The sequence below is a fragment of the Gopherus evgoodei genome, chromosome 13 (assembly GCF_007399415.2).
Source record: "Gopherus evgoodei ecotype Sinaloan lineage chromosome 13, rGopEvg1_v1.p, whole genome shotgun sequence".
NCBI classification, from domain to species: Eukaryota; Metazoa; Chordata; order Testudines; family Testudinidae; genus Gopherus; species Gopherus evgoodei.
Window position 1 is genome coordinate 3,544,801 of NC_044334.1, and position 25,934 is coordinate 3,570,734.

At 51.0% G+C, this 25,934-nt stretch overlaps 1 protein-coding gene across 4 annotated transcripts in view; it reads right to left on the reverse strand.

The window, feature by feature from the left end:
- The window catches only part of FAM222A (family with sequence similarity 222 member A), a 116,888-nt gene extending 91,447 nt beyond the window's left edge, over positions 1-25,441 (reverse strand). Inside the window, exons 1-3 of one of the 4 annotated variants that reach the window (XM_030583216.1) lie at positions 25,222-25,441; positions 3,840-3,948; positions 2,868-3,084 (exon numbers count right to left, since the gene is read on the reverse strand). The gene's annotated coding sequence lies outside the window, so the exon portion shown is untranslated. Of the gene's footprint in view, positions 1-2,867; positions 3,085-3,839; positions 3,949-16,527; positions 16,644-25,221 lie in introns of those variants that run through there. The other 3 variants (XM_030583217.1, XM_030583218.1, XM_030583219.1) reach the window with 3 other exon arrangements.
- Positions 25,442-25,934: the final 493 nt, after the last annotated feature.

Here is a 25,934-nt window from a genome sequence, read left to right on the forward strand (position 1 = left end):
GAAGATCACTGGGAAAACAATCAAAACAACTGGGTAAGGGGCCCACACCCTAGACGCTCTGTTGAGTGGCCCTCTATAAATACCAGAGAGAAACGTGCTGCCATTCAGTTGGTATAACTGTGCAATGACACACTGACTTCTCACAAGAGAGAGACACAGACATCTGATGGAAAAATTAAAATTAGAATTATAAATGAAGCCCCTCTGCAGCCTATTGAGACGTCTGATGAGAGAGGAGACTTGTTTAACACGAGCTGAATGCATCTAAATCACCATCTTGCATTTATATAGGACAATCCAGCCTAGGGTGACCAGATGTCCTGATTTTAGAGAGACCGTCCCAATTTTTTGGGTCTTTCTTATATAGGTTCCTGTTACCCCCACCCCCCACCCCCAGTCCCAATTTTTCACACTTGCTGTCTGGTCACCCTAACCCAGCCTGAAGGATCCACAAAGTGCATCACAAACAGCACCAGTGAAATGCAGCCACCTCTGGGGAGAAAAGCAACAGCCAATCGGTGCTCAGGAGACAGAGGAGAAAAGACACTGGGGCCAACCTTCCCTCAAACAGGGATAAGGGCTTTTTAAAGGGCATGCGGTATAGATTGGACTTTCTGCCGTTGTTGGGGTGGAGCTGGAGCAAAGCTGAGTCAGCAAATTGTGTTTAATGTGAGCCCAAAGACAGAGCAGTAGGAAGCAGGAAGGGACAAGTCACACCTGCCTTTATTGGAACTGGTGGCTCCAGGGAATCTTGATATTTTAAATGGGGGAACTCGGCCCATGACACTATTAGCTGGCACTGGCCACTGTCAGAGACCAGATACTGGAGGAGGGGGGTCCTGGTCTGATCCGGTATAGCCACGCCTACCTTGGAATGGATATCAGGGCTCAGACACCACAGGGATGGGCACGGTATAAAACCGTGAGGGAACGACTTCATGCAGGCCCCTACACTTAGGGGGTTTGCTCCCCCAACGATCTTGACATAAATCCTGATTGTGTGATTTCCATTTCCAATGTGAACAGGAGGCCTTGGGAGTCGGGTGCCACGTTAGCTCGCCAAACAGAACGAATCGCAGAGACAGGCCGAGCCCAGAGCACCTCGGCTGGGACAGAACTGCAACTTGGCAGCACACTGGCCCCTGCTTCAATCAGCCCGTGGCACCACAGCCAGCGGTGCTTAGACGCAGCTCTCCTTGGCCAGTGATTACCAGGAGGGAAGAGCTAGTATGCAGCAGAGCTGCCATGTAACCTTCCCCTGGCAGGATGACTTCTTGCAGCACCAACTCCTGGCCAGCCTCGCTGCCTCTTCTGTGCTGGATTCGGAAGCTGCTGCCTGGCGTGGAGAGGTCTGGGGGCAGTTCGTTAGTGGCTCTCCACTTAAATTGGCACGTGAAGGGGATAAACACGAGGCCCAAGGTGACATGGAGAGCAGCCACGTGCTGCTGGGGGCTAGATTAGAAGGAGGGCTTATCTCCTGCCGGCTCATAAAGAGACACAGACACTGCTGGCATGCTGTCTGCTTCCATTTACAAAGTCATGCTGGATGGGGAGGGGCCAGGCGCAGCTCGCCACGAGACGGAGCGAGGTGAAAAGCAGCTGAAAGAGGCTGACCGAGGTGTCAGTAATTAGAAGTGGCATGTGCCCACATCTCTGAGGAGAAGGTCAGTAGGTGGGACCAGGAACAAAATGTCAGACCCCAGCCAGGCAGCAGACACACTAGCAAAAGGTCAAGCGCCAACTTGGGTGGTTTCATTTTGGGGCAGGAACAGGAAGGAGCCAACGGAGTCACAGGGCCAGGGCGCGCACGTTGCTAACTGAGGGTCCCAGAAGAGCGGGCGGTGTTTAAAATATACAGACTTCCCCTAATTTTTACACTTGCTAAGTCACGTGGGATCAGGGTGCGCAAGAGGAATGCTGCCTCTGGGGCGGCCTTTCAAAAAGCCGCATTGCCATCACTTTGAAAAGAAATCACGCTTGTCGGACACAATTACACTGCACTTCAATCCCATGCGCAGCTCTGGCTCCAGCGGCCGCACGTTTATAGGAGATCAATGGGAAGAGTTTTCAAGGTGGCACCGCGCTCTTGGGGGCTTCGCTTCTCAAGGGCCAGTCAGGCAGTGTGAAATCTCAACCGCTTCCTGCCTGCGCCTGCACTGCTCCGCCTCCTCCTCCTCTCCCCTGGGGAGGTGGGTTTTCCCACTGCATTGGGACCCTGACACTGCCACACAGGAATGAAGAGGCTCAGGACAGGGAGCCTGCAAACACAGAGGCATTTTGCCAAGCAGCGGGGAAGGATCAGAGCACTGGGGATCCCAACTGCAACCCTGCACTGGCCGCTCAGGTTCAGGCTGCAGCCAACAGGAGACACAAACCACGTCTGTTCAGACAGCCATAGGAAAGCGCTAACTGCTCCAGTCAGGCTTCCAGTTCTGAATGAGACGCTAACCCAGTTACTCTCACACACACCGCTACATCCCTTTCCGTGCTGTGTGCAGTAATCCCCATTCCCAACTGTGCTGCACGCATTTCAGCCTGCACTGCATGGCTTTTCTGCATGGGACTGGCAGGACTTAGTGCTGAGTTTCATTTCAGTAGCACAAACCCCCTTAGCCCCTCTGCTCCCATCTCCCCCCATCAAACATGGCTCAAAGAGCGACAGGGGCTCAGCAGAGCTCGGCAGGCTCCTGGACTGCCGTTTGAGCAGGGCTCTAAGCCAAGCCACCGGCTCTCTACAGAGAGGCCTAGAATGGCCTGGCTCTGCTACGCCTACACTCCCTGCACTTGGACCACTGTGTGTCCAAGAGCTGCTCACTCCGCACATCTCGTGCGCTCCTGAAGCATCACACCAGGGACACGCTGCTCACCTGCCCAGATCACGGGCAGCAGCTGCCAGAGGGCAACTAGCCCAACTCTTTCCCAGCTCCGCTGCAAACCAAAGTAGAGCTGCACTGGCTCATGTAATTACAGGCCCCAAGTGCCTGAATGGTGAAAGAATCTAAGGAAGGAATCCAGGGTAGATCACACTGCTGAAATTACTATAATCAAAGGCTTTCACAAAGACTTCAAATGCAACCAATTATCCTGAAAGGCAAGGGAAGAAAGAAAACAAATTAACATGTTTGCATAGAGCCTTTGCAGCAACACACACACTGCACAACCTACACACGTCTGACCCTGTTAATGCAGACCACAAATTCACCCTGTGCTCCAGCCTGCACCGTCAGAAAGGCAAGTGTCCCAGCCGGCCAGCACCCCTGCCCAGAACCACGACACAGCGGCGGCAACACAGACGGCACGCTTAGGTTACTCTTTCCGGGGTAGCACTTGCTGCTCGTCTCTTGCCCTACGTGCTTCCGTCTGTAAGTGGCTGGCACCGTCTTCATCAGAACTAGCCTGTGCTGGGGAGCGCCCTGCTCCAGCCTACACAGACCCCGCGGTGGACATCAGACCCTTGCCTCCACGTCGCCACTTTGCTCTAGACTCTCTAGTCTTTACGGTTCCACAGGAGAGTTCGCCACAGCCCTGGGTTGGCACCCACCCTTTGCCCTCTTACTATGCTGCTGGATACACTAGCATCTCAGCAAATGGAAAGCCCATTTTTCAGCCCGCTCTGTATGTTTAGGGGCAGCACAATTCCCCCACTCCCCCTTTGCCCTGGGAGCAATGAACACACACAAAAGGCCTATCTCACGTTGGCTCACTCCTCCTGGGCTTGCCAGGATGGCCTGAGGAAACCTCATTCTCTCTGGGAGACGGCTCTTTTCACAGCATGAGGGGAGGCGGCAGGGCCCCGGCATGTAATCAAAGACGTGCATTGAGGAAAGCGATACATTTACCAGTCGACAGATGGGGAAGCTATTCAGGGCGGTGATCTCCTAAAGCTGCAGCGGCTCCTGTCCCCACCATCCTCACCTAATTAGGTTACGCTTCGTCTGTGCTGCAAGTCTGCAAAAAAAATAAAAATCAACTCTCTCTTTTAATATTTAAAAAAGTCCATCACCCTAAGTCTATTTTGTAGCACAGAGCTGAGGAGATTTAAACCCTTCTCACCCAGGGAGCCGGAAATGAATGGTATTCTTTAATGAGCTCCTTCCGCAGAAAAGATAGATTTCTAAGATTACAGTAGGAATTCTTATAATTGATGTGGACTTTTGTACCAGGGATTATACCACCATCCGGTCAAATTCCAGCTTTCTCCACCCTGCGCTCTCTCCTCTGAGATTTCCTTCAAGAGGAAACACACGCACAAAACAGCCCAAGTTCGGAGCAGAGACAAAAAGCTCCCTACAAAAGGGAAATTAACAGGCTTTTCTTATTCAGCTGTAGATAATCCAACATAAGGGCTGAACGGGAAAATAAGGGATCTATCAAGATTTCTATATTTGTTTTACAAAGACCTACTTTCTCTTGCTGTTTGGTGAGGCCAGATGAGCCTCTGAATGCAAAGTAATTAAAACGAACACAGAACAATACAAGAGCCCTCTGAAGAATGTGGAGTTTCCCTTTTATGTTTATAGCAATTGTATGAAAATGTACAACACAGAATGGCAACAGCTGACAAATGAGATGAAACAGACATGATTTCAAGTTGGCTTATTCCTGAATCTGATTGGCATTAATTGTGAGCGTTTGCAAAGCAGAACACAAAGTCTGACATTAGCTTCAAGCGAACGTTTTCTTCTAATAGTCTTAATGATTACAATGCGAGCTGATGATCATTGTGGTGCGTTAATAGCACGGCTGTGCTGCCTTCTTCCTTTGCTCCGGACTCAGCTCCACCCAACGGTCTCCTTTCTGGCTGAGCAGCCCCTTGTGACCCAGCAGGCAGAGCTCCAAAGATGGAGACAGGGTTCTGCAGGATGATCTGGCTGAAACCTGCAGAGGGTTCCCCCATTTGCAGCTGGGAGGGGACATGGGAGTTTTGCTTCCTGCAGTGATGGAGGTGCAGAGAAGGGAAGGGAAGGAAAGGAGGTGATTCAGGCCAGCAACTCTGGGTTCAAGAACAGGTGCTCCCCCCCCCCCACCGCCTGCCCCTCTGTGACTGGAGCCCTTGGCCACACGAGAGCTGAAGCTGAGGGTGCATATTCCATCCTGAATCCCTTGGCCACCATGCTCAGGATAGGCAGGAAGAGAGCTTGAGGGCTTCCCTGGCGGACTCTGCATGAGCCAACAGGCAAGCTTAGCATCAACCCAGACACCATGGAGATGGGCACAGCATAAGACCTAGACAGGGAGGGTGGGGAGTGAGGCAACGTGGCTCAGCGGCCTGCTCCTCCTCCCCGACGGTGTTTTCCTGCCAAAGGGTTACCCATTGCTGGCAGCTCCAGCAGGGGCTCTACGTGGAGCCCGGCGCTGGCATTTCAGCCACCACATCACAGTGCTTTGGGCGCAGTGATTGGCACGACAGCATTTGATCTACACTAGCGCCCCCGCCGGGTAGCAACACTCGTGGAAGATTTTTGCCAAGATGCCATATTTTAGAACACCCTCTGGTGCACATGCTCCTCCGTACAACAGCTCAGCAGTGTTTGCTACGGAGCCCTCACAGAGCTCTCCGGGCCGGGAGCGGGCTTGGCCCCCAGGAGAGCTGCTCTAGGACGGTGTGCCATTGGCCAGACCCCGCTGGATGAGAGAGATGCGGGAGCAAGGTGGTCACTCCCATTCCCGCAGATGGCTCTTCCCCCTCCTCCCCCCTAAGCTACAGACCCCAATGAACAAGTGAACTCTGCTCGGGTGGGTTCAGAGCCATGGGGGCGGGGTTCCCGCTTGCCTGGGCAGCAAGGCGTGCATGAGGGGTGCTGCGTTTGGGTACCGCATCGCTCACACAGCTACTGGCACTGCATGCATGAAAGCAAACGGCTGGCAATTGGCTCAGCAGCTTCCTTCTCCCTCGAGCACCATGGCGAGGGGTGAAGAACGCAGCGAAGCCACTCTGCACTGGCTGAGGGCAACCGACTACACTGGCCTCCACTGTCCCCCATTCCTCTCTATAGCAGTAGCAGCCCTGCCACCGCGCTCAGCCCTGGGGGTGCAGGGACAGGGGAAACAGCCACTCAGCGCCTCCTCTGCCAACAGGGTGACAATTAGTGACAACTGTCTGGGGCTAGGGGGTGAACAGCTAGTTTCTCCTGTAATGGACGCACAGGAACAATGCAAGGGATCAGGCCCCCTTCACTTTAACACCAGCTTCAGGGCTCTCAGCGTCTCTAATCCAGTCCAACCCGTTCCTGGTCACTCCTGGAGCTGCATTTCCGAGTCCCTTTCAAGGGCCCAGAAGCCCAACACTGGTCCCAACTGGGCCCGGCCTGACAGGAATAGAAACGGGCCACTCTGGGTTTCAAGGGGAGCAGGGCCTGTGTGGATTTAGCCCTCTCTCTGCGCTGAGCTGGAAACCCGCACAAACCTGCTGATACACTGCGGGAAGACAGCCAGACAGGCCCCACCGATTTTGTTAAGCAAGGAGTGAAAAGCAGCAAGAAAATACGCCATATGAACACAGGCTCAGATTGTAAGGCCAGAAGGGACCATCGTGATCATCTGGTCTGAGCTCCGACACATCACAGCCCGTTGAACCTCACCCTCCAACTCCTGTAACAGAGTCCGGACCTCCAGCTGAGTTACTGATGTCCTCAAATCATGGTTTAAAGACTTGAAGTTCCAGAGACTCCACCATTTACACTAGTTCAATCCCACAATCGACCCGTGCCCCATGCTGCAGAGGAAGGTGACCCCCTTCCCTCTCCCTCCCCAGGGTCTCTGCCAATTGGAGACAGGGGAAAATTTCTTCCAGACCCACATGTGGTGATCAGTTAGACCCTGCACATGTGGGCAAGACCCACCAGCCACCTGGGCAAGAATTCTCTGGAGTAACTCAGAGCCCTGCCCATCTACTGTCCCATCACCGGCCCGTGGAGTGGTGTCGGTTATTTAAAGCACAGATGAATTAACCCAAACCCAAGCTTTTAGCACCGAGGTTTTACTAGGCAGTTTGTATTGTGGGTAATCTGTGAAAGCCCCAGTTTTTAGGACAGTCCCAACCGCGGCGCGTGGAGCCTGCGTTTGGGGGCAGAGTCTAAGCAGAGGCAGCAGCATGGGGGCCTGAGGACCCAGAAACCAGGCCTCAGAAGAAAAACGAAAGGAGAAGAGCTCGAGCTCTCTCTGAGCACAGAAAAAACCCTCAGCAGTCCTGACCACTTCAAGTTTACACAGGAGGAAAATCAATTGCCATCGATCAGCAATATAAAGTGGGAACACAGCGCTATCAGATGGCAGCCATCTGGTTATCTAGCCGATGCTGTGCAGGGGACAAGACTGGAGGTCACAGAGTAGCAGCGTCTCACCGAAGCTACAGAACACCCGTATGCCTTTCCCTTACAAGGAAAATGCAGTTTAGATTAGTGACAGCCACACGCCAACCAACCAAAACAAATAGCCTGCACTGGTTCCATGACCCCCAGGCTCACGCTCTCCCGTGGCAGATGCCATGTCTGCGACAGCCCCGTAACTCAGCCGCCTGTTCGACCTATACACAGATATCGAGCACCACACTGCTGAAAGGGGGTCCCGGCTTCCCAAAAAGCACAGCAACAGCCACTCTGTGGGCTGCCTGCCCCTACCGGGGCACCAGCTCCTCACGACGCCCCACATGCCTCCAGCATGGTGGGATTTCACAGTCACCATGGCCCCGTACAGAATCTCAGCCAGCTCCAAGGGGAGTTTTCCCTGGGCGAGGCATGCCAGCTTGGGCTCTGCTGTCTCAGAAGCTGCCACCGAGGAGAGGGGGCTCTGATGCTGCTTGAGCAAACCCAGGCTCAGTCGCAGCAGGCAAGAAGCGTGGTCCCACTGTGCCCCAAGCGGAAGCCATGCCCCTGGAAGTGCTCCTTATTGCAAGCTCAAGGAAGGTAACTTGGGCCCTGAATGCTACTGGGCAGCTCACAGTCACATGCCACACGCAGTCCCAGCGCTCACACCCAGCCAGGCGTTGCAGGCTGGGAAAGATCACATTTCAGTTTCAAGCAGACCTTGAAAGGCACCACAGGGCAAGGGCTATTTTCAAACACGAGGGCCACTGGTGTCCTGCTACCCAGCGACGAGAGGGCACCAAAATCTATTTGCACTGCTCTCCTGAGCCAAGGGGCGCCTCCTGCAGCTGCCGGGCAGGAGTCAGCTCCTGGGTGAGTGATCAATACAGGACTGCTCCGTACCCTAGGGAACAAGGACAGTGGAGCCCCCAGTGCCAACCCAGACACAAGCTGGGCCTTGTGCTTGGCTATGGATGAGGCTTCTCTGAGACAGACTCTGCTAGCCCAAGAGAGCCAGGGAGGGAAGGTTCAGGGAGAAAAGCAGCAGGTCTTACGGTTAAGTCACTGGGGCTGCTGGTAGAACCCAGCCTTGCGCGCCTCAGAAAGTGTGAGGGCACCGTGGCATTTTGCTCCTGGTGCTGGCATACCACAGAATGTAAAGCCATGTCCTGCCATCCCCAGGACAGAGCGTTGGCACTGGGGGTCTCCCTTCTCGGGAGATGGAGCCTCCTCTCCAGGAAACAAGGAAAAGGAGAGCGGGGCAGACACAGAGCTCCCTCCAAGCCCAGCTCTGCACGGGGTTCGGGTTTCCCTGTACCAGCAACATGCTGCTGCTCACAGAAGCCTGGAGCGTCCCTTCCGCCAACACAACCAACCCCACTTGAACTCCTCTGCCTAGGGATGAGACAGACATGAGGAGCCTTGGAATCAGAGCAGCACCGTTAACACCTCTAGCCAGAAACAGGCGCTCTGGAATCCTGCCCTCCATGCCATGCAGTCAGAGATGAGGCCTCAAAAGCTGCTTCCCAAGTGGAGAAGGGAGCTTGCTTAGGAGTCAAAAACCCCTCACAGGCCTGTAGGGCAACTCAAGGCAGTATATTCAGCAGAGAGCAAAACCGGGGAACCCTCCGGCCGAGGACACGGGGCAATTTGCCAGTTAATGGGACATAAATCCTTATCCTAGCAGATAAGAAATATTCACTGCACACACACATCCCTTGTTTTATTGCCCATCATCTCATAAAACTTATTGCCCACACGACTAACTAGAATCAGTTTTTAATGTAACATTAATAGCACTGTAACAAAAACACACACAACAGGAGATGAAGCCTCAACAAGCTGCCTTCCACCAAATCGTTTCACTGTCAATCAGCCCAAACCATGCACGGAGCTGCACTGAATGCCAGGCATAGCAATGGAGCCAGAGTCACTCCGTACCCCTGAGCATCTGCAGCCCAGAGCTGAGATTTGCTTTGCAAAGGCAGGCAGAAATATCTCACTAGCTCCTGATTTGAAGCCTCCAACTGTGTCTCTTTCCAAGTGGATTAGTTGGGGTGGAAAAAGATCGGGGTGACTTTTTTTTTTCTTTTGCATATGACAGCACAGATGTGAGCACAATCCATAAAAACTGTTTGCAATTAAACTCTCACTTTGCATGACTTGATTTGTCAGTTATCTGAAATAAGATTGTACTATTCAGGCGCTGACAAGGGAAGGTGAAAAAGCAAAGGCCGATTCCATCCACACTCAGAGGGAGACCGAGATCCGGTTACCAATACAGCCCAAAGGGGGGTGGGGGGAGATCCCATTTTACACCAAAAAGCCTGAGGTGTGGGCTTGAAAAAGAAATAACCATTTTGAGAGGGGAACACTCAATCTGTAACAGGCCATGGTTGCCAGCTACAGCACCCAGTTGGCACGTGGAAACAGCCACTAGGCCTTTAGTTTTGTGAACCAGGACCTGGCCTGCTCCCCAGGAGCTAAAGGGGAATCTGCATTAGCTACAACCCTACTAGATCTTATAATTCCCTATAAACATCCATCCTTGCCCAGTCTAACACTGCTGCCTAGCAAAGGACAGTGACCACACACCCCTACTCCGCCTTCAATTGAAGCCAGCTGTTCACCATGTTATTTAAGGTACTGAGTAGCAGGGAGCACAGTAAGGTACCAAGAGTCTGGCCATAATGTAAAACAATCAAATATAGGGAGGCAGTGTTTCCTAGTGGATAAAGCACTGGACTTGGTCCTGACGACCTAGGTTCTATTCCTAGCTTGGCCACTGGCCTTATGCAAGTCACCTCCCTTCTCTGTGCCTCAATTTCCTCATCTGTAAAAAACAGGGATGACGAAGGTTACCTCCTTTGTAAACTGCTTTGAGCTCTGCTGATGAAAAGCCCTGCAGAAGAGCTAGGTGGCATCACTATTCTATTGTGAGATATACCAATGCAGCAGCTGGACTTGTGAGGTCCACAAGTCTTCAAGATCATGCATCTCACAACTCCTCCAGAAAGCCAAGCGTACGCCAAGGGGAGGGCTTAAAACATGGGACTCTGCAGCCCAGAGGAAGCCTAGTGAGAGATTCATGCTGTGCAAGGTACAGGGCAGAACACAGCCAGCCAAGATGGGAGGGACTGAATAGGCATCAGCCACAGAGTCAGACGCATTCAAGTCCATGCAGGGATTTGAGGGTGGATTGGAAAGACAGCAGAGGTGCCCCTCCCCACAGTATCAGAGGAGTAGCCATGTTAGTCTGGATCTGTAAAAGCAGCAAAGAATCCTGTGGCACCTTACAGACTAACAGACGTTTTGGAGCATGAGCTTTCGTGCGTGAATGCATGCATCTGACGAAGTGGGTATCTGTATTCATGCACGAAAGCTCATGCTCCAAAACATCTGTTAGTCTATAAGGTGCCACAGGATTCTTTCCTCCCCCGAGTGAGATCTCTCTACCTGTGCACTGAGGACCCTGTGCAGTTTAGTGAGCAAGGAAGCCATGCTGCATGGAAGGGCAGCAGTGGCAATCGGAGGCCATGAAGGCGCAGCTAAGGAAACATGCAAAGCCAGCGTCAAGACCTGGATGAACCCCAGCAGAGCTCCGAGCAGGTGACAGGCAGAGTTATGAGAAGGGACTTGGAGCAAAAGCGAAGCTCAGGAACAGGGCTGGCTGCCTGTCATCGTTTAGAGCACAGAGCACCGACCTTTCCTCCCCCCCTATCTCTTCATATGCAGCAGCCTCACCGTGAGCATCTGCTCGGCATCAGCTGTAATGGACCAATTCTCAGCCAGGATCTGCCCCATCCGTGCTGGGAAAGCCACATGGCTGTTTCCAAAGACCTGCACTGCTTGAGCACCACTCAAATCCTTGACAGTAACTAGCTCTGCACAGGGCAAGTCATTCGCCGAGTGTCAGCTCAGCAGCAAGTTCTGTGTGACCAGCTACTCTGTGGTGGCACCAGAGTCCAGCGGGGACAGCACTGCTCTGGTTATGGAAGCCAATAGGAAAATGCAATAGAACGGAGATGATCATGCACGAGTCATCAGGTGCATCAGTGATGGCTGTTCGACCTACTGAGCTATTTCCTACAGCCCACCCTCCAGCCCAGCTTTAACTGACTCAACTGCTGGACAGAGATTTACTACTCAGCTGATCGGAGTAACAAATTTTTATTAGTGAGGCAACACATGAAGAGATTTGGTAACTTACCTGTGGGGCACTCACTGGGACACGCTATACACATCTCCAGGATCAGGCTGGTCACAGTATCCCTACATTTTCCACTACCACCTTGTGTACTTTTTGCACGTGCCGTACAAGTTTCTTAACCCACTGCTCTGTTACAGTGCCCCACGGAGTTATTTTAGGCACTGGGTAATGAATACGTGCTCCGTGAGTCCCATCTCCCTTCCAGTTACCGCCCCAAATGCTATCCTTCCCTGGTGGCCATCAAGACAAAGGCTCACTTAACATACCAATTTTTCCCTGAGTTGCTTACCAGCTTACTAAGAAGCCCCGTTGTTGCAGTGCAGCGGGCCCATCTCACCAATACCAAGCTCTGGGGGTAGTAGGGAACCTCAGATCAAGTTCCAGTATCTCAAACGTCCCAGGGCACCTTTCCCACAAATGCTGGACCATTATCACTCAGCCTTAGCAAGACCCCACCTGAAGAACACTTGTTCGACCTTGGTTGCCATGGTGGCTGTACTATGCCAAGTTGGGATGGCTTCTTTCCACCTAGTAAACAGACCTACAGTTACCAAGAGATATTGGTTCTCTCTCACAGTTGAAGGTAATGCTCTGGTGTAGTTCACCTGTACGTTTTCCCAAGGGTCCATCAGAGTTTGCAACTTTAACACTGAGCAGTGAGACTCCCAGCACTTCCAGCAGGAGCCAAGACTCAAGATCAAAGAAGAATGCAACAATTCTATTGCATTAATACCCCAGCTAGCCCCTGGCGCTACACTGTCGTAGGTCATGAGTTATTCCCTACAGGTGTTCAGCTGACAGCCAAACACACTGGGCCTTTGGAGAACAACCCTTGGGCAGACAATTCTAATAGGAAACAAGGGCACTTGCTGTGGCAGAGTTCCTCCAGCTATACAGGGCTGCATGCAGCCAGCCAACAAGCAGGTCAGAGTCATTTAATACAGCTCCGATGTCCTGCGCGGAACAGCCAGCATGGAGAGTAGCTCCGAGCAACACCTCATATGGGAACTGGAAGGCTGCGTTAGCAGGAGTCACCCGCCACTCCACCCCCAGGCTGCCAACGGCTGGATTTTAACCATTCCGCTTTTTATTGTTTGTGTTAACAAATGTATCATTTGGCTTTGGAAATTCTTAGATCACTAATAATTGTTCCCTGGAGAAAAGAAATAAAGACTTGATGCCCCTTGTTTTGTAAAGTCTGTAAAGAAAAGTCATAAAAATAGCTTGTTATCTCACCTATTCAAGCTCTGACTGTATGTTATTGCTAATTGGGTAGAACATCCTTGTCTTGTTCTGCTCTCTGAAGCTAAATCAAGAAAGCGCCACTGCTGCGAACTAATTATATCTGCGGACTGCAGACTCCAGCTCGTCTTTCCCTTTATTGAGTTAAAAAATGGTCACCAACCTTAATCTTTCATATCCCCAAGCATTAGGGCTGTAGAAAAGCTGCCGCTTCCATCTGTGTTCCTGGCAGACACTGGGAAAGACAGAGCACATGGCTGGGAGGGGCACAGGGCTAGGGTTGGCAGGCCTCCAGGGGCAGACTGGCCCAGGTGACCAGCAACGGGAGCAGGAGCCTTTTACCAGTTTCCATTCAGCCAGCGGCATCCTTCATTGCCACATGGCAGCTGCCGAGAAGGAGGGGCATGGCAGCTTAGCTGGCAATTCCTGTCCACCAGGAACGCTTACAGCTCTGACCCAGGCCCCCTTTGCAATACCCAGGCTCAGTTAGGGTGTGTCTGCACCCTGTGCCGTGGGAAGCGTAGTCACGCTGTACTGCCGGGGAGAGCTCTCCTGGCGATAAAAACCCCACTCTGAATGAGAGGTTGTCGCTTTATCATTGGGAGAGGGGTGGGAAGTGCAGCTTCTGGCGATAAAGCAGAGTTGATATTGGCGCTTTTCAGCACTAAAACTTGTTGCTGGGGGGGGGGGGGGCGTTCACACCCCTGAACACCGAAAGTTTTAGTGCTGAAAGTGGCAGTGTAGACTGCCTTGGTGAGCACCGACACTGACCTACCTCTCACCTTCAGGGGTAGCGAGAGGGAAGAGTACAGCTCAGAGCGAAGGCACTGGGGTATGGGAAAGCTGGCATCATCACGGCACATGGTACCTGCCCTGTAGGTAACAGGGTTTCAGCCTGCATATGTCCAATGAAGGCGCAGGGAAGGACACTGGAAGAACCCCTGCCATGTTGCAAGGCAGGACTGAGATGAGGTGACTGATATTACCAGTGCTGCCCAGTGGCTGGGAGTCAGGAACAGAGCAGGCAGTGCACACATGGCCCCAGCCATGATGCCAGATCGCCGGCTCTCTCCTTACCTAGCATTTAGTCCGTTCTTGGCACCGCTCTCTTCCCAGCCCAGTGCAGGGCCCCTTTGCTGCAGGGCATCACAGGGCAGAGGCTGCACGAAGGATTCCATTGCTCCTGCTTGAGCCCCTGCTCTCTGAACGTCACACAGGGCAAAAGTCTGTTCAACAGAGGGTCTGGATCCGGGGAGCGATCCCTGCCATGATGACTCAGCCAATGCTGGGAGTGCCAGGCTGTGGGGGCCAGAGGCAACTGACCTTGGCTGTGCTGTTATCCAGAAAAACCTGACTGAACCTTTCATACTTTTCCAGAGCACCCCTGTCCCGCAGAGCTGTTTGCTTTGACAGAGCTACAACCACAAAGCTCTTAACACACAGGACCTTTCAGCTGACACAAAAACCATGAGAACCTTCTCTCAGCTGCAAAGAATCCTGTGGCACCTTATAGACTAACAGACGTTTTGGAGCATGAGCTTTCGTGGGTGAATACCCACTTCCTCAGAGTATTCACCCACGAAAGCTCATGCTCCAAAACGTCTGTTAGTCTATAAGGTGCCACAGGATTCTTTGCTGCTTTTACAGATCCAGACTAACACGGCTACCCTCTGATACTTCTCTCAGCTGGGCTCCCCTTGGGACACAGCAGCCCAAGAGCTGTGCTGAGAGCTGTAAGGACTGTGTGTACACACCACCAAACGAGGGGCACTCAGAAGGACCTAGGATCAATATGGAAAATCCCATATTCACCCCATACCAGAATTTTAACCCCTTTTCAAAGCTATGGTGAAGAATCGCGTCTCAACAGGGACAGACAGGAAACATCCTGACCCCAGAGCAGAGTTCTGCTGGGGATCTGTCACTTTTTCAGCAAGCATTCCTTTATTGACTTCAGCAGTTGCTTTTATACCCAGCTCATTAGATAGCATTAACATACAGATATTTCTTTCCAGGGCTAGGACCAGATGTTATTTCTGGATTGCTGTAGATCTACATACAGGGAAGTGGTTAGGGTGTTTTTCCAGTATATTTTATTCATTCTATCCCCAGTGATTTATTCTCACAGAAACTCATTGCCGACTGTCTAGATATTATGCGTCTATTCTGGTCTGTTTAATTCCCAGTGACATTAATGGGAATTACACAAGAAAAGATAAGCCCTCCAAGATTGTAAAACTACAACCTACATCATTAATGGAGTATTTCTATTGCACGCACTCCAGTTCAGTACTTCTGAAGCCAGAACGGGGCTGCAGAACCCTGGAAGCAGTGAACCATCAAGATGACAAGACAGAAAGGTAGCCAATGAAGAATATGCATAAACCAACTCAAATGCCATATTAAATGGGAGTTAGTAGAACTTAAATGATTCCTTGACCTGGTCTTAACAATTTATGGTTGTTTTAAAAAAAAAAACAAAACAACACAAATGAACACACACTTCTCCAATTTCCTCCCCCACTCCGGTTGTTACGCATAACCCCAAGATCAGGAAGATGGCAGAAAATAATGCCCCAATATCTGAGTCTACTTTAGGCACCTGGCAGTACCTTGTGTCAAGTCAAATCTGCAAGTGCCCCTCTAGGAGCAGTTTCCCTTCCTTGTGGATTTTCCAAGAGAAACATCTTTTAAAAAGCTAGGAAAATACAATGGTGAAAACATGAATGTTCTCCAGGTGACTCACAGGAACAGGTCCTGAACCTCATTTTTGGAACTGACTCCACAGTACATTGACGATGGCCCTACAAGCAAGACGGATTTCTGACGTGCCATTACTTAACTTTCTTTCACTCACCTTGGACAGAGGAATTGGCAGCTCTGTTTCAGGTCACTTTGTTTATGTTTTCTGATTCTCAGGCACTAATACACGCTGCTCTCCTGAACCGCAGAAAAACGCACTGGACCTAAACCTTGGCCAGCGTTTACTTAAAAAGGGAACACTGTCCTATTCTATATCAGGTCTTGTAAACCTCTTGAGGAAAAAACCCAAGCTTTGATGCTCCAAACTAGCCAAGGGCATCCCTTTAAAAACTGATATTCCCCTGACTACTAATAATTAACCTGAATCACTTAAAGCCTCTTTCAATTTGTCAGTTTTAACTGCCGGCTCTACCCAGTAAATCAAACCAAGCACATATATACAGGCTGTGTGTATGGGGATAGCGGAGAGATATCAGAGCAAGAGACTAGGTCAGTAAATATTACCCAGCACAGTGGCCCTGCTTCCAGCTGTATCAACAACACTACAGGCACGCACATGGACCAAGCCGCATGATGCTAACAGTCTTGTAATACAGTAGCACTGACGGGAATATTTATATCATGCGATTAGCAACAGTGTAGTCTAAAACTGACGGCCAAACACCCGAGCAGGAGCTCACCCTATCGAAGCAGTGACCTACAGTGGCTAGCAGCATTACCAACATTAAAAACCACCCGGCAGTATTTGCATCTTTCCTCCCCACCGCTCCCTTGTTGTGGAGCTGGAGCTGAATTACAAAGCAATATGAATATTTATCTCTGACAGCTAAATGTCTTCACTGCAGAGTATTAAGGCTTTATTAGTGTTTGGTTACCACTGATCATAAGCCAGCTTTAGTTCCAGCCTGAAGCATGACAAAAATGACCTACAACAGGCAGCTGGTAAAAGCGTAGAAGATTCCTTGATTCCAGGAGTGGGGGGAACCCCAGAAACACACACACACTCACACTATCTGTGGGCCAGAAGCTCAATTCAGACCATCAATAACCGGGTAAAATCCCTGTTTCTGCTGCCGCTCTTCGATAAGCCCTGGTGCCTTCGCAGCTCCTGCTCCGGAGCGATTCTGTTCCAAGGGGCTTGGGAGGGTGCAGCTTGCCATTCTGGGTTACAAATGCTGATCTACTCTCTCTTTAGTAAAAGGAATCCCAGGGGCTATAAAAATTCCCAGCAGGCTCTTGTCAGTTTCAGGTCATTAACTTTCTTTCATTGGGAGTTTGTTTACAGTGAGCCATAAATAGATGTGTTTGTGCTGCTCACTAGCAAAGACAACCAAAAACCCCACACCACCCAGAGCCTGAAAAAGGCTTTCAAGACGCTACGCGGGAAGGGGGCTGGGATGGAAAGAAATCCACATTAATAACTTCCTACTCACCTTGCACAGCAATTTAGAACAATCTGGGGAGCACCACCAGGGAGAGAGCTGGTGCACGCTCCCCAGCTTGTCCTACAGGGACTCTGCTGGTTTCTTCCTCCCCTCGACTCAATCTACCTTTGCTAGCTCTGACAGCCCCAAATGAAACAGGTGCATCACATTTTACACTGATTTTTGTTTTCACCTCTACATGTCAAGATAGAGTTGGCAGAAGCAGGCTAGGCACTGGGTCATGGGTCTGTGCCAGCCACATTCTTCAAATGCCAAATTCAGGAAAATTCACTACTCCCTCCTCCCCCACTCCGTTGGCAAGGCCAGTGGTATTACAACAGTCTTTGTATGCTATCCTTTATGAGCCCACGTGAGCCCTGCAGGGCCACAGGGGCAGTTCAAATTACAGGGGCAGCAAGGGATTGTTCTCAGAAACGTGGTCAAATCAGGGCTAAAGCTCCCATGTTAATTGAGATGTTGGGTTGGGCTTAGTTGATGCAGTTCATGGAACTGTGGCATGGCCCCCACATGTGTGCACAGCCCAAAGGGCACCAGACATGTGACTACCAGCAGGAATGCGTGGGGCACCTAAGAATGCACCAAGAGCCTTGCTGCAAACAGCATCGGCAGGAGAGTCTTTGCCAAGGGCAGCACGTGGCTGCTTTCTCGGAATCCCTGGGTTTCAGAATTACTGCATTTCTATCCAAGCCCTCAGTATGAAAGCCTGGCCAGGCAGATATACAACCTTTCCGGATACCAGGGCTGTCCTGAACAGATATGGGCTGGGAAGATCTCCAGCTGCCAACGTTCTGAGTAGGGGATGTGTCCAGACTTTCCCTAAATGAAGACTGCATTAGCAACTGGCCAGAATGCCAGGGTCACTCATGGTCTTCAAAAAGTAACCTGACTGCACTCACCTAGTCTGTAATATGAAGGACTGGAGTTCAATGCCAAATGGCCAGTTCCCTGTGCATGCTGGGATCTATAATCTCTACAAGCCATAGGTCCATATTAAAAGGAGAAGATGGCCAAAGCTGAATGGCAGAACATTAACGCATACGTGGCTTGCAGGTCACGCCATGCAAACCTCAGATCGCTATCAAGGCCCCATGCATTCTGCAGCAATGGAAGCAGATTCTCTTCCCCCCCCCAAAAGAAAAAGATGGCTCCAGCCTTTAGGGTAGTAAAGAAAGCCCCAACTACAAATAGATGCAGCTATCTCTGCCCCATCGTACAGACAGCCTGTTTGAGAGCTGCAAACAGCCTCAATTAACTCATTGGAAATGGACTCTGAAACCTAAAAATGGGAAAGGAAATGTCAACATTGTTAACTATTTCACAGTCAGCTTTTTTCAGAGGGACATTTACAAAGTGTTTTGTGTTTTCATCCAACAATCCCAAGGCACCTCATTGGATACCAAAAGCCCCTAGGGTCCCCAACTCAGCTTCCAACACCTCCAGCTTCCCTCTGGGAACCCCTAAAATGCAGCTATGCATTATCACCACAAACACTTGCAGCCATGGGAGAGTGAGAACCTAGGGGGAAGAGTAAGATACATGGAACAAATTATCTAAACCCAACATCCTGTGGATATTACACAGGGCAACGGCTCATCCATTAGTCTGAGTTCCAAGGAAATATCTGGCTAACCCAGTGGTGACTGGAGCCAGGCTGTATGTGCAATTAATTAGTCATGTGAGTTTGCCTCATGTCGATGTGTTTGCTGCATTCCATGTTTCAGCTTCAGCTAGCCAAACCCAAGTTCTAACCTCACGCGGCAGATCTTCGGTCAGTTCTCTCTGCACACGGAGCAGCTCAGCAGGCTAGCAATCTAAGCTCGCTCTCCCACCAGTGCCGCTATACCCGTAGCAGCAATAGGGAGGGAAGTTTAGAAAAGGAGTGGAGCATCCACACAGCTCAGGATGAGCGGCAATCTCTCAGAATGGCGCTGCTACAAGCCTGCTGCCTGGGGATATTTGTTAAGAGAAGCTCATGGAGGAGTGCAGAGGTCCTAACATACAAAACTTCAATTTGTGAACATTGTTTGAAAGGAGAAGCACTCCCCTGCCCTTAGGGAAAAAAGAGACCATAGAAAGCGACTAACATCAGAGGGGATTCAAGGCCCAGCTGGGCCCAGTCAGCCATTATTGGGACATACAGGACAACCTGAGTGGGACACGGAATCAGTCATGCTTTCACTACAGGCAGAGGTTCACTATAAATGAGGCCACAATGTGCACAGAGGGCCACGACTTTTGGGCTCATTCTGTTTCTCTGCAGGATGGGGCCTTGCTAGCCCTAAATTCCCAGGGAGCCGTTTCCACTTTACATGGAAAATATTTTTTTTTAAACAATATACCCACGCAACCTGTAGTCAGAGCAACGCAAATAGCCCCTTCTCCCCATGTAAATTAAAACACCCATTAGGCAGATTTCAAAAGATGTCAGGAGGCTTATAATTATCCACGACATCCTTCTGAGATAAAAGCGATTACCGGGGATGCAAATCACTTAGCAACCAATCAGTGCCCCCAGAGTGCAAAGCACTGACCAGCCATCCATTTTCGCCTCGTCCTTTTCTTCCCTGCACCGAGCAAATACAAACACAGATAAAAAGAGGCACAATAGCTCTTGACACGCAAATAGGTTAACATAATAAAGCCAGCTTTAGCCGGCTCACTCGAGGGAGAAAAGCAATTCTGAGGCAAGCAGGAGGTAATAAAACAGGGCTTTTGTGTTCCTGGCTTCCATTCTCACCCTGTGCCAGCTTTGCTGCATTAGCTGATAGGAATCACCGTTTGATTGAATTACCTTTCATGAATATTAGGTTTTTGAGGAATGTGCAGGCAGAAGAGAAAGGAGAAATGTCTTATTTTCGTATATATGCGTGCTGCAGATGAACATGCGATTTCCACAATTACTTGCAGTAGGACGGGCTCCCTCTTTGGTAGCATGGGCTCTGCTCAGAAAGACTTGTTTCTGAGGATGCAAATCCAAATACCCACAATCAGGCAGTCAGGTGGCACAAGCGAAAAGGCCAACCCGATCCCAGCCCAGCTGCAAATCAACCCTGTAGATACACATGTATTGTAAGTATGAGAGATGTGTATCTTACTAGTGCACATGCATTCTACTCTGCGTAAAGCTCCAACGAGACTGGTACTCTGTAAACAACTTTCGACCACCCAATTCTAACTAAGATCAGGGAGGGGAAAACTCACTGGCTTTAACAGAAGCTACAGCCAAACAAACCCCAATATCTGACATTACTGGGGAAACAATGGAATATGCAGGGACTTGCATTTTCCCTCAGACTGGCTTAATAAAAATAGAATCTCCCCCTCTAAACCTACAGCTACCGCTCAGTCACAGACACCCACAGGGTGCAGTGTAAGAGCAGGGTGGTATTAATTATTTTGGAGATTTGGCTGCTGAGTTTAGTTACAGGATTTTAGAAGAGGCCAGCGTTTTACTTACAGATGTGTGAGATGTAGCTGCCTCTGTGCCCCAGGCTCTCCAGCATTTCAGCCTTGCACTCATCAGTGATCTGTGACTCAGCCAATGCACCTTGCTCTAGGGACCCTCTCAAACCACTCCTTGAGACAGCTGTTCAAGCAGGTGGGGGGAAGAGAATGAGTTGGGGGAACATGTGCTGGTCCCTACTGGACATATATCCAGATTGTCAGATCACCCAGGTTTGCCGTGCCACTGGCCAGGACTCACTAGCAAAGGGCATGCGAGCGTCAGGGTGTGAGGGGGCCTGGCACCTCTGACAAAGGAGTTCAGGCTACAGCTTGCTGCATCAAGACAAGCCATAAAAGTCCAACCGTTACTGCAACAGAAAGGCCCAGAGCATCAGGCCTGTGAAGAAGGCACCCTACATTGGCCCTGCTTGAAACAGAAGAGTACAGGGTAACTGCAGAGAAGGTCACTGCACACCCATCAGCCACAGGTTCAAGGCAATTTCAGATCAGGCACCATTCCTGCCTGCAGGCTGTTTGATGGCTTGTGAGAGAAGCATTTGGGGTCTCAGCCAGTGCCCAGGGAACATCATCTCTCCAGCAGAGAAGGCAAGGAAGAAGCAGTAAACTCTCCTCATGCTGGCCTCTAGAGGACATCCCCTCCAGATAAGGCTTGAAGCTGACTGGCTATGCAGGGAGAATCTGGCACTGCTGCTGACCATGCCACACCTGTGCTGTACATCACTGGGGAACTGCAGATGTTTCACAAGGGCTACATTTACTCAATGATACCAAAAAAGTACAGTCATGGTAATTAGAAGTTCTTAATTCATGAAGCGTAGACATAGGTGCTGGAACTGGGGGTACTGCTGCAGCCCCTGGCTTGAAGTGGTTTCCATCATATCCAGGGTTTACAGTCTGGTTCAGTGGCTCTCAGCACCCCACACCACAAACTGTTCCAGCACCCCTCAGCACAGGACTGTTTGATGCAAAGACCTGCTGTTCGAGATCACCCTCAAACTCCTACCCCCAGTCTCAGAACGGATGGCCAATTGAGATATTGACCCACCCACAGAAAGCCATGAAGAGAGAGCACCCAAATTGGAGATTCCAATCTCCGAAAGCTCTAAAGAAGGCCAGTATATCTGAAGAACAACACAGAAAGCGGAGTACACAGTGCAGCTACAACCTGGGCTCCACGGCTTCCTAATAGGGACCTTTTGTTCTCCGCAGGTAGATCAGTGAGAAAGATCAGCACCTAGCTAAGAAAGTGAGCCATTAAAAACACTCACTATGCAAATTCAGCTATTAGTTTCTATTCAGAATAACTGACCAATCACATCATTCCATGGGTTTCTTTACTCTGGCCTTGGGATAAATATTCAGAGACTTAGATGTTTAAATTTTTAATGATTGGTCTTCTGTCTACTGAACATCTCTTGCAGCTTGAATGGAGAAAAGAACTTGCACTGGTATTTACTGAACTGTTCAACTAACAAGAAAGCTGCATGCAAGGACAGGAAGGAATGCCAAGTTCCTAAAGACCAAGATTGGCTTCCTCCCCTTTTAGCCAGCAGGGACTCAGAAAGACAAAAAACAGATTCAATGGCTTTTCTAATCTTTTCCTGCTAATTGGATCAAAGCGCTCTTACCTAAATCAGACACACACATCCCAAGCACCTTTGAATCCCTCTCTCCAAAAAGTCAAATGATTTCCTAGACTAGATTCAGATGTTCCCCAGCACTTCAATTCTATTTGATAGGTTTGCAGCTTCTTAAATTGAGAAGGTAAGTGAGGGAACCCACATACTGGAAAGCTGTTTATCAAACTCAAATGCCCCAGCCAATCTTTCCCCTTAACGAGTACATCTGACAAGCCCTCTTGTGCATAAATGGGCTACACTTCGGCTGCGTTTCCTGTTTTCCTCCAGTAATTGGCCATGTCTGTTAGGAACATTACAAGTTCCTCTTCCCTCCCTAGCAGTCACACCTGTTATGTGAAAGCTATTGGCAGGTTACATGCACTTCTAGCAAGCAATGTACTCTGGAGAAGTTCAATTAATGTCAGCTGTATATTATGACTTGACACTGCACAGAGAGAAAGACACACCCCTCTATTAAATGGGTCACTTGCAATTTTGTTATGTGTATCACTTCCTGCATGCCATTTCCTAAGGAGTGCACTACAGGGCTCCCTGAAGCAGTGTATGCTCAGAGTGGGAACCTGAGAGGTGCCTAAGACATGTGACTTGCAAATACATTTTCTAACATATGCCTTTCGCTGCATTTCATTCAAAATGTGACAAGATTCGTTTGGTCAGAATCAGAGCGAGCACACACACATCTTTAGTAATAAATGAAAACACAAGCCCTATACTCAAAAAGCCTACACTAGAGCCGAGGAAAGCCATGAACACGAGACCGTTCCTTTAAGCTCAACGTCAGTCCCACTGCAGTAACTGGCGACACTTCTACTGGGCTGAAAGAACAGAACTGAACCTTGGAATTTTAAACCACCCTGAAAAACAGAACACCATACAGTAGCTATGTGCGCTCTGCCCTTAGGAATATGTCGTCGTGACAGCCAAGCAACAAGAGGTAACTTGCACATAGGTAAAGTGTCAGAGAAGCCACACAAAGGGAATGAGGCATACACAGTGCCGTAAGAGACGAAATACTGTTGGTATCTTGAAGCATCAAGAGCCAGAAATGTCCTGAGTATTTGATCCAGTCAGATCATCACCCCTACATTCTGCACACATTTGGCACAGTACAAACACAAGATACCATTTTAAAATTACACTCCTGTTCTTCCTTGGAACTACATTTACAGTGATGAACAAACCCTGAGTATTTTGCTTTGGATATCCTAAACATTCCCCAGTAAGCAAGCGCCGTCAGATATTGGACCTCTGACTTGGACTGCTCAACATTAACACATTGCATAGTTAGCATTTTAATTGCCTTTATTTGGCAGCTCTCCTCAAAGCCAGATTTAGATGCTCTTACAGGTTCTTTGTACCTGGCACTAGCAATACCTCTAACTTTCTGTTCTCTGCTCAGCCTGATAGGAAAGATTCTGATCATCCTTGGTCATGTGAAAGGAACTGACCTCAGCTTAAACAGCGGGAAGCCCTCAAATGCCCAGCATTATTAGCCATTTAATTCTTGCAGACTGTTCTGCTTTGCCTCTGGCAGTTCAAGTCTCCCTGCACTGAAGTTACAGGAGATATTACGGGGGGATTCTCTCTCTACCCAAGAGCTAGTCTGAATGCACTGCAGGAAATTCATTGTGTTTGAAGATGGGTCCGTCTACACCCACGTGGAGAGGCTAGAAGTGTGAGAGAACAGCTTCTAAAGAACATTTCTCAAGTGTTTTGTTCTTCTGTGTTACCGGTGATATTCGTATAAACACAGGGGCTGGCATTAAATATTTCATGTTTCTGCCCTTTTCATGAATTCTGTTTGCAACAGCCTAAGTGTTTCCACAGCTACCAAGGGATCAGGATGTTAGGCAGAAAGACACCAGCAAGAACAGGTGGGTTATTTTCCCTGTAAGAATCGAGTGCCATGCCATCAGGGTCAGTGATGAAACTAGAAATATATATATGGAAATAAACTATCCATCTCTGTCTCATGGGGAAACTCGAGACGTGGTCCTTCAAGGAGAGAGTTCGCATCAAATATATATACATAGTTCAGCCAACACAAAAAGGGAAAAATATGTTCTGGTTTCACCACTGAATTGGCAGATTAAATTAAGAGGAAAGAAATATATAACTGCTGCTTGCTGATGAAGCAAGCAATCCTGAGTATGCCAGAACTCTCCTTGAAAGAATCTAAGCAGGTAAATCTGTCAGGTCCGCCTGAGCTGTCTCTGTGTCTCCTAATATGTCATTGGGGTTTATTAGCACTGGACTAACCTTTCAACTGCTCCTCATTAAGCTGAGAAGCCCCTTTCAGAGCTAAAAATACCAAGAGATCATTGTCCAGTTCCCAACAGGAGGGGCTCAACCTGTGTCAGAGCTCGCCTGCTCAACCACACAAAAGAATTTAACAGAAAGAGGACATGGCTGGATTCACATGTGCCCTGTGTGTGTGTGTGTGTGGGGGGGGGGGTTCTTCCACCCCAGATCCAAGCCAGTCCCATGCTTTGAGCCAGTGGCAGGTACTTAGAAGAATCCATCACACCCAGCCCTAGATCCGACGCCTGGTTGGGTTTCCAGGCTTACATTTCAGGCTCTGCAGTCAGTCAGGGCTCCCGGGCTGGGTGACACCCTGGGGCAGTTCACAGCTGTGTGGGAAGAGCGTTGCCCTGGGGAGTTATTCTCCAAGTTAGCACTCCCTGACCGGGCCACTGCAGACAGGGAGAAGCCGGAGCAGCGCTGGTGCATGTGGGGGTGTTGGGGGGCCTTGGCTGGTGGCGCCCCGAGGCTACACGCGATGGAGAGAAGTCACCCCCCCGCCCCGCTATAAGTCGGGGCTCTGCGCCGCCGCCGCCCGCCAGGGATCCTTCTTGTCCGGGCAGGTCTCGAGCAGCGGAGCCGGGGACCCCTTGCCCGGGAGGGGCTGGGACCCCTTCCCCGCCCGCTCTCCCCGCTGGCCGGCTGGCGATGGAGGCGAGCGAGCGCTGGCCCGACAGCAGCCACACGGCTCCCCCCGACGCCGAGCCAGCCCAGCCGGGCTCCTCCTGCCCTGCGCGGCGTCTGCTCGCGGAGAGCCCCGGGGCTGCTGGTGCCTGCCAGAGGAGCGAGATCCCGGGCGGATCAGCCCGGCCGCGGCAGACACCCACCCCGCCGCTCGGCCCGCCACTCACCATCCGCGCCGCGCCGGGCGGCTGCCTCTCCGGGACGCTGCAGGCCGGAGCGAGCCCCGCGGCCATGAACCGGCGGCGCGGGGGTAAATCCCTGACAACAGCAACCAAATCCCGCCCGGGGAAGAGGCGAATCCTGGCCCGGGGCCCGGCCGGGCGCTGGGTGTCACGCCGGGGACGAAATGCCCATCCCGGGCTGCGCTGGAGCCGGGGGCAGAGCTCGCCCCACCCCGCACCGGGCAGAGCCGGGGACCGCTCGGGGAGTCGCTGCGGCGGGTGCACGGACGGTGTCTCGGGGTCCCCCCCCTCGCGTGTCGCCTCCGCAGCAGGGGGTGGTTACATCCTGGGGCCGCGGCGGCAGCTGCTCCGGGCCCGGCTGCGCTCGGGGGGTCCCCACGCTCTCTGCAGGAACGGGGTTTCTTTGTGTGCAGCCCGGGAGCGCCCGAGGATCCGGCGCGCGTCTCTGCAGCCCGCTCCGCCCGGAGCCTTCAGCCCTCGGTGCAAACCCGCTGAGCCGCTGCAAGCGGCGGGGAGGAGGCAGCGGCAGTTCCGGCGCCTCCGCGCCCCTTTAGCCCTTCATCGCGAGGCGGCCGAGGGTGGAGAGGATGCGCCGCCGGCTCCAGCCCCCGCCGGCCAAGGCAGAGCCGGCGCTCCGGAGGGGTGGCGGCAGCTCCAGCCCCGCTCACCCTTCCTGGGGACGCCCTGCGTGCAGCGCC